This window comes from Notolabrus celidotus, chromosome 18 (genome assembly GCF_009762535.1).
Source record: "Notolabrus celidotus isolate fNotCel1 chromosome 18, fNotCel1.pri, whole genome shotgun sequence".
NCBI classification, from domain to species: Eukaryota; Metazoa; Chordata; class Actinopteri; order Labriformes; family Labridae; genus Notolabrus; species Notolabrus celidotus.
Window position 1 is genome coordinate 3,180,618 of NC_048289.1, and position 8,444 is coordinate 3,189,061.

Here is an 8,444-nt window from a genome sequence, read left to right on the forward strand (position 1 = left end):
CACCACTGCCTGCCAACAAGAACCCTGCACTGACATCCAGTCCCTGCTGGATCTTTGTTCCTACATGGGTTGTTTATAGTAACCAAGTAACCAAGTCCAGCTCTTATTAAGATACATTTTTGCATAGCTTTTTGTCAGTTTTGTCCGTTTGCATCAAGCGGCAAACTCCGGTCTCAAACGATGAAGCCAATGCGGAAGTGCTATAAACTGCAGTACATCAAGAATCCGCTTGAGGCTGGCTGCAGAAACACCGGAAACCACATAGACATGAATGGGAAAAAGAAGATCTTTGCAGCATTAATAAACATGTTTACAGCCTGGTTCAAAAAACGGCTTGGCCCTATGAAGCTAATCTCTCTAATGGCACACACTGTACGGGGGGTGAATTTTTTTCTAACGTGACGGTTCAGAAGATATTAAGATTACGAGTTTTGCCCAAATAAGGACATGACTGACGTGACTCCCGGTCGGGAACACACAGCCATTGGCTAAGGGGCTCACACTACGTCACACTCTGCCTGGTTGAGTTCCGCATTACCAATATGGCTGCTGCCGTCGATTTGCTTCAAAACAGCTCTCAGGAACAGATGGGTGACGTCACGGATACTACGTCCATATTTTATACAGTCTATGGTTTGCATCCGTTTGCATCCAACGCACCAGACACCTGTCCTTCCTGTCTCCAGGACCCATCTGCATCCAGCTCTGCCACCTTCCTCACTCACCTGCCTGTTCACCACCATCTGGACCCCTGCCTCAGCACCCCAGGACCCCCACCAGCTATCCCTTCACCCTGCACTTATGCAATAGAACTTTTGGGACACAAGACCTGTCTAAATTGTATTGTGATGTTTTCAAAAGATTTAAGTCCTTCTTCATTATACATTTGGTTAAATCTTACAAGTCCTTTAAAGTCCCATATCTTGAAAGCGTTGTCTAAAGTGTTTGGGGTTAAGTCTGGGTCCCACGCAAGCGGCAACCTCCGGTCTAAAAATATGAGTCAATGCGGAAGTGCTAGAAGCTGCAGTTCATCGAGAATCCGCTTGAGGCTGGCTCCAGAAGTACTGGAAGTCACATAAACATGAATGGGAAAAAGATCATCTTTACAGCAGAAATAAACATGTTTACAGCCTGGTAATGTGCTATCTTGACCGCCCGTGATGTGTAGATGCAGAAGGAATCTTTGTGATACTGGCTTGCTTGCATAGTAATACGTTTATTACAAGAAAACAATACCAGCATCGAACAAGCACCCGGAATGCTTGGGAGAACAGCTCTGCAAATCTGCTGACTCCCAGAATGCTGTTGACCAGCACCTTTTATAGGTCTGAGAACCAATGACATAGCCTACTACCAAGCCCAAACTTATCTTGATCTCTAGTTATTTATTATACCCTCCTGGGCTCTGCTAGCCTAAGGGTTACAAAACTTGTCCATACATGTCACTAAATTGGAAGGGGGTCTCAACCAAATTCCTTGAAAGTCTGGGGCAACATAGGTTTCTCCTTGACTTGTTTTACGTCAGCTACTTATTTCCTATCAGATACTTCAGGACAAAAGATTAGCGTAGTCTGGATAGCTCACTTCTCGATCAGCTCACACTGTGAGGGGGGTGAATTTCTTACTAATCTTCCAATGAGAGGTACAGCTGACTTGATTGACAGGTGGGAACACTGTAGCTGTTGGCTAGGAGGCTCAAAGCCCGCAACTTTACCTCACACTCGCTCCACAGCAGCAATATGGCTGCCGCCGCTGATTGACCTCAAAACAGCGCTTCAGAAACAGATGGGTGATGTCACGGATACTACATCCATATTTTAAAGTCTATGGTCCCACGCTATTTCTCTTAAGCAGGTCATCTGTTCGTTGACCTGTAGTGTTTTACATAGTCTTCTCCAGATTTTGAATATATTATTTACACAGTAATTATATAATTTTGGCCGTATTTTTTTATACTCTGAGAAAAATAATGTATTATTTAGTCTCAATGAGTGTCCATTCAGGGTTTAGGTCTTTATCCATCCACACCAGGATTGATTTTAATTGTGCTGCATAGTAATAATGAGTTAAGTTATGCAAGTCCCCCTTTTGCTTTCTTTTGCTGTAGTATTTTGAGTTTTACTCTTGGTTACTTTTCATCCCATATGAATTATCTCAATAGCCCCTCCCATACATTATAAAGTGGCAGATTCTGAAATAGAAAGAGGAAACAAGGCAAAATATTCATTTTAGTAACATTATTTTTTTCTAGTAGAGTAATTGGAAATATTTTCCACCTACTCAGATCTTGCCTCACTGAGCTTTCTAAATTTCCATTATTGCAATGATGTAAGTTATTCAAATTGTTAGGTATAGTTACCCCTAGGTACCTCACTTTATTTCGGCCCATTTAAAATCATAAAGTTTTTTGGTTTTTTTTAAGTCTTCTTTCAAATGGCTCCCAACTTCCATAGCTTCAGTTTTGTTTGAATTTAGCTTATAGCCAGATAGAGCATCAGAATTTGTAATTTCTTCTAATAACACTGGTAAAGATTATGTCTGTAAGGTACACTATAATATCATCTGCATATAATGCAAGTTTATGTTCTTCTTCCTCTAAAGTGGGTTCTATACATAGTGCAAAAATTTGTGGGGACAGTGGATCCCTTTGCTTTGTTCCCCTTTTTAGTGCAAAGGTTTATGAAAGACTCTTGCTTTTGGTTCTTTATATATTCCCTTGATCAATTTAATAAATGTTTGATTAAATCTAACTTTCTCACAAACTTCATATAAAAAAATGTTTGAGTGTTTTAAAGGTTCAGTCGTTCTCACACTCCCTGATATGAGCCGCTCATTTGTTCCAGCACTGACGTCTCAGCACATCACAGTCTCCAGCCCATTGAAAACTTTAAAAACAAGATGAATATCGGCAAAAGTTTGAAAAGTATCAGTGTCTAAAGTATCCTACTTCCTCACTATGTTGCAATAGTGGAAATGAAGAGGTTTTCTGTCCATGATTTTGACTGTCCTTTTGAAGAGAGACTTGATGGGTTTTAACGCACTGACTGTTGTGTCAGGTTTTGCTGTTCAAGGACTCAAAAACAGACAGACAGCAATTCAATAGATGTATTGTTGAAAGTGAGGTTTGATATGGAGTTTGGAGCTGGGGAATGAACAGAGGATCTGGCAGCCAGACAGGTTGAGGAGCCTGGGTATATATACTGCAGGAGTGATTAGTGAATGGATCTCAGGTGTGCAGGTTGATTGGCAGGAGGAGTGCAGTGGAGAGGTAAAAAGAACACAACACACACTAGGGAGGGAAAACAACTGAAACACAAGGCAAGAGGAAGGAAACATGACATGTTGTGAAACATTAAGTGATGTGAGAAAATATTACTGCATGCATTTATCCCTAGAACACTAACATTGGGTGATTTTCACCCATGTGGTTGTGATTATGTGATTATGTGATTTTCATTATGTTGCTGCTGTCTGAGTTGTATGAGTCCCTGGGTAGCTTCATGCTGCTCTCTGATGTCACCCAAGGTAGGCCTGTTTACCTTCTACCATCCCTGGTTCTCGCAGCAGGCAAATGTTCGGGTGATTTTCACCCGACATTAGTAGTTTGTTTATCTCTCCCACAATTATCAGTGATCCAGGGAGACTCACTGGATAAGGCTCACATGTTCCAGGAATGGGTGGCCCAAAGAACAATTTCCCAGCTCCATTATTTAAAAAAAAGAAAAATCATTAATCATTAATTATCACTACTGATTCCCTAATTTTTCACTCACTTTGGAGCATTTCTTACGGTCCCAACATGATACTTTTTGTTGTGTTTTATGAGATGTTTTATAATGGGAAGCACACGAGGAGTAATTCAATTTGCAATGTTTTGTTGTACTATGATATATTTGATGTGAAGTATTTTTTATCAAGATTCAAGATTCAAAGGTTTTTATTGTCAATTTTCACAATATATATGAGACATACATCTCTTCCAGCTTTTAAATATCTAAAATTTAAATATAAAATACAATAAATATAATAAAATACAGGTATATTATATATTATAATCAGGTATATTATATCTGGTAAAATATACCCGATGTTAGTGATGGTCACTAAATGTTACGTTAGTGTTCTAAGCTTTTGCTGACTGTGAAGTGAGGAAAGTTCTTATATGGCGGTTCAATTTAATAACATGAGATTTTTTAATATGTTCTTTCAAAGGTCTCGTGTTGTAAGTATGTAAATATCTGTTGTGGTGGCTGTATTTTCCTTTTCCTCACATGTTCTCTGATCTATTATAGAAGTACTAAAAAACAGTCTGAGAGGTTATACATCCACGAGTCCTCACTGTCTGATTGAAGCTTTATTTACAGTAATGAGACTCAAAGGAAGATTATCTCTGCAGAGGTTAAGATAAAAAACTGAAAGGGCTGTGCAGCCATGGCCTTGTATCACACTTTCTAAATGCATCATTTGAAAAGGGATCACATTACTGACTGTCTGTATAATCCATAGTTAGAGCTCCATTCACCCTGCTGCAATTCAGAGAGTGTTATACAGCATAAGAAGCTTCAGAAGGACGTATGAACCGTCAGTGAACTTAGCAATCCTGCAAATGTACAAGTGAGTGAGTATTAAGTCCAAAACAAGGTGAAGCCTTTGTTTCAACGGAGAGATGGAAGAGACCAATATGAAACACGAGGTCCCAGAGAGGACAGTAAGTTGTAACACAGCCTCTCTTTAAAAACACGTCGGTATATATGATAGAGGAACTGAAACACAGACACCAAGAGAAATGTAGAGATCACAGCTACATTAGAAAACTCAAGGGGAGAGTGAAATCAGTTTGAAGAGCGAAGCTCCTTTTCCCTCCTCCCTGAACTTCGGCTGAACATTTATTGCAAATTGCAATCACATTGTCATTGACGCAGGTAGTAATGAAAGCCCACACTGGTGCCATGTTTACCTGCAGGCGCAGTAGTATGACATCATGAAGCAACAACAGCATGCAGCTGTATTTATTAAGTCTGTGCATGCAGCACAGGCAAGACGGAAGGGACTGTAATCAGAGCAATCTTGGTTTATTTGAGTCGGCTCTTGTTATCGGCAAATCTTTTCAATATCAGACTTATTGGTGTGACGTCATTTTTCCCAATATCCAACCAATAATTATCGACACCGATTATTATCGTGCATCCCTAATAAACACAGGGAGGAACAAAGGCAAGAAACACAAGGACAAAACTAAATATCATCCATAGTCTGTGTAAATAATGGACGTAGTGTCCGTGAGGTCACCCGTCTGTTTCTGAAGCGCTGCTTTGAAGCCAATCAGCGGCGGGAGCCATATTGGAAATGTTGAACTCAACCTAACTGCTGTGGAGCTTGTGTGATGTAAAGAGGCGGGCTTTGAGCCTCCTCGCTAACAGCTACAGTGTTCCCGCCTGTCAATCAAGTCAGCTTCTAATATCTTAGAAATTGTGTTGAAGAGTCCATATATGTGCATGTTTGAAGGACACCCTCATTCTAATTTGAGTGCACCTTCATTTAAGCCAGAACGTGGAGACAGAAGAGAGGCGACTTCATCCGGCCCGGTCGTCCTCCAAGCAGTCGCGATGCTTATTACTGATGCTGATGCTGTTTGATTGTAATAAATCTGATTACTATCTAAACTGGCCAGTGTCACGAGGTGCATTCTACATCTGCACATCACGGGCTGTTAAGACACGACATGAACATGAGCTGGTTTATTATAATCCATGCCAACTGAACCTTTTAGTGTGAACTTGCACAACACTGGTGCTGTGACGAAATGACAACTGCAGACAAGATAAAGAAAGAATGTTATAAAGATAGATAAACATATCAGGTCTGTTATTTTCATGTAACAGTAAAGTCCAGTTTTTTTTCACATTAGGCAGCTGGCAAAGGTGAAGCCTTTCCTTGCACGACAGCACTTAGAAACAGTAATCCATGCCTTTGTCACATCCCGGCTGGATTACTGCAATGCACTTTATTTAGGAATCAGTCAGTCCTCCCTCGCACGTCTCCAGTTGGTCCAGAATGCAGCCGCTCGCCTCTTAACTGAAGCACGTAAGAGGGAGCACATAACGCCCCTTTTAGCCTCCCTCCACTGGGTGCCTGTGCATTTTAGAGTCCATTTTAAGATTCTTTTATTTGTTTTTAAATCTTTAAATGGTCTCGCCCCGCCCTACGTCTATGAGCTGATCCATCTCTACACCCCTGCTTGGTGCCTCAGGTCAGCTGATCAGCTGCTCCTGGAGGTACAGAGGTCCAAGCGGAAGCTCAGGGGGGATAGGGCTTTTTCTGTCGCTGCTCCCAAACTGTGAAACAATCTTCCTTTAGCCGTCAGACAAGCCCCCTCACTGTCCACTTTTAAAACTCGTCTTAAATCCCATTTTTATTCCCTGGCTTTCGACTCAGCATTTTTTTGTATTGTTTAACTTTATTTTATCTTATTGTTCTTATTGATTTTATGATTTTATTGTTTGTTTTTATCCATTCTGTTTCTGTACAGCACTTTGTGTCCAGCTGCTGTTGTTCTTAAAGTGCTTTATAAATAAAGTTGAGTTGAGTGGAGTAACAGATTGAAAGGTGTGTGTGATGGCTGTAAATATAAGCCTTTGTGTAAAAAGTCTGTTTTCTCCTGATGCTAGTTCACTGAACAATGTGTGGTGTGAAGTCAAACACGCCGGGTCCAGGGCAGGTTTCGAAGGTTTATTATCAACAGAAAGGATCAGCTCAGTGCAGACAAAGGACTGAGTTCGGATGTGGATGATTTGTACTATCAAACAAAAAGGGACAAAAAGGGAGATATTAAATATCTAAATAAACAATGTAGCATAACACTGATAAAGATAATATAGAAATAAGGCGTTACTTACATCAATAATGCATCCACTCCAGGTAATAGTTCAAAACAACATGATACAAACATTTCAACAAAGGGAGTCACTGGCACATGGCAGGTTTGGAGGGAAAAGGAGGAACAAAGGCTTGGGTGCAGGCTTTTATAGTGTAGGGGGCGTGACTTAGGCAATCAGGTGTGGCCTGGTGAATTAACAGTCAGGTAGAGTGGACTTGTGATTTAACACTTTGAATGAAGACGCTCTGTCCAGATACTGAAGAATAAAGTGTCAGCAGGCGATGCCATCATGCTTTTAAATGGGAATATATGTTAGTGCCTCATCTGTCTTTCCTTTGCTCCCCTCTCTTTCTCTCTCTCTCTATCTCATACTCTCGCACACACCCAGGTAATTAATGCCCAGCCTGCATTAGATAATGACTCAACATGGTGTCCTATTAGTTGGTGTTATTTGTGTGTCAGAGGGGTCACAAAGCTGTTCTTTGATCTGACATGACATGTATTAATGGTCAGATTTATATAATTGCTTGTTAACTCGTCCCGTGTCCCAGATGGGGATTATTATAGCCTCTTAAAAGAGAGTGTTTAGCTTTTTACTGACCTCTAATAACTTCATGGCTTGAGGAAAATGATATGTTCTGTACTCTCCAGTGTGTTCTGGAGGTCGGACACAAGAGGAGAAAATTAAGTAGGCAGTGACAGGAAGGTCAACCCTGGCTCAAGGCCCCAATTTCTACTTTTGAAAAGCCATGCTAGGGGCACAGACTGTCCTTTCTGGCTGCTGGCTGGCTCTTCAAAAACCTCTCTGAGCTGGAAACTGTTTAAAAAGGTGCAGTGTGTGATATTTAGTAACATTTGGCAGAACTCATAAGTATCTTCATAAGTATGTTTGAATAACTGTGTAATCACCAGAATATAAAACTGGTTTTGTTTACTTAGAATGAGCCCTACTTACCCTGAACTAAAAGGTTCCTGTGCCCCCATTGCGTTTCGACCTACACTACACCACCAGACCAGTAGAGGGCAGTAAAAACAAAGACGAATGCCATTCATCACAGATGACACCATAGAAGCAGACGGACAGGCAGGTATCATTATGAGCAACACAACAGTTAGCCTGTTAGCATGAAGAGACTCAGCTGGTGCTGTTTTAGATGGTGCTATATTTCATCACAGATGGATTCACTGATTCAACACTTGAGAGGAGATAAGTGCAAGTAGCAAAGACGTTTCAACACGGCTTTAAAATCCTTTTGAACTCAAAAAGCCGTGGCAGAGATCGGCCGGTGTTTTGGTTTAAACAGCGACCCTGTTCACTGGAGACTTTCAGCCAGATGCATCCCTCATAAACGTCTTTAGATGATCATTAAATATCTGATGAGGATATTTTGAAATCTTAATAAAAACTAAACTAGTTTGCATTCCCAGGAACTCCCTCTGTGTTTCAACAGCTGTGTAAACTCCACAAACACTGACACGTTCAGCTGCAGCTCTCCAGTTTACAGGGTCACTTTTAGAACCATAACACCGGGAGAGACGCATTCACGGTGGGCTGAGAGAAGACTAC

At 40.9% G+C, this 8,444-nt stretch overlaps 1 long non-coding RNA gene across 1 annotated transcript; it reads right to left on the bottom strand.

Annotated features, from left to right (window-relative positions):
- Positions 1 to 6,715: 6,715 nt before the first annotated feature.
- Positions 6,716 to 7,027, bottom strand: LOC117830410. The gene is made up of 2 exons (XR_004634781.1): positions 6,897 to 7,027; positions 6,716 to 6,796 (listed from the first exon to the last, which is right to left on the bottom strand). It is a non-coding gene; the product is annotated as an uncharacterized LOC117830410 (long non-coding RNA).
- Positions 7,028 to 8,444: the final 1,417 nt, after the last annotated feature.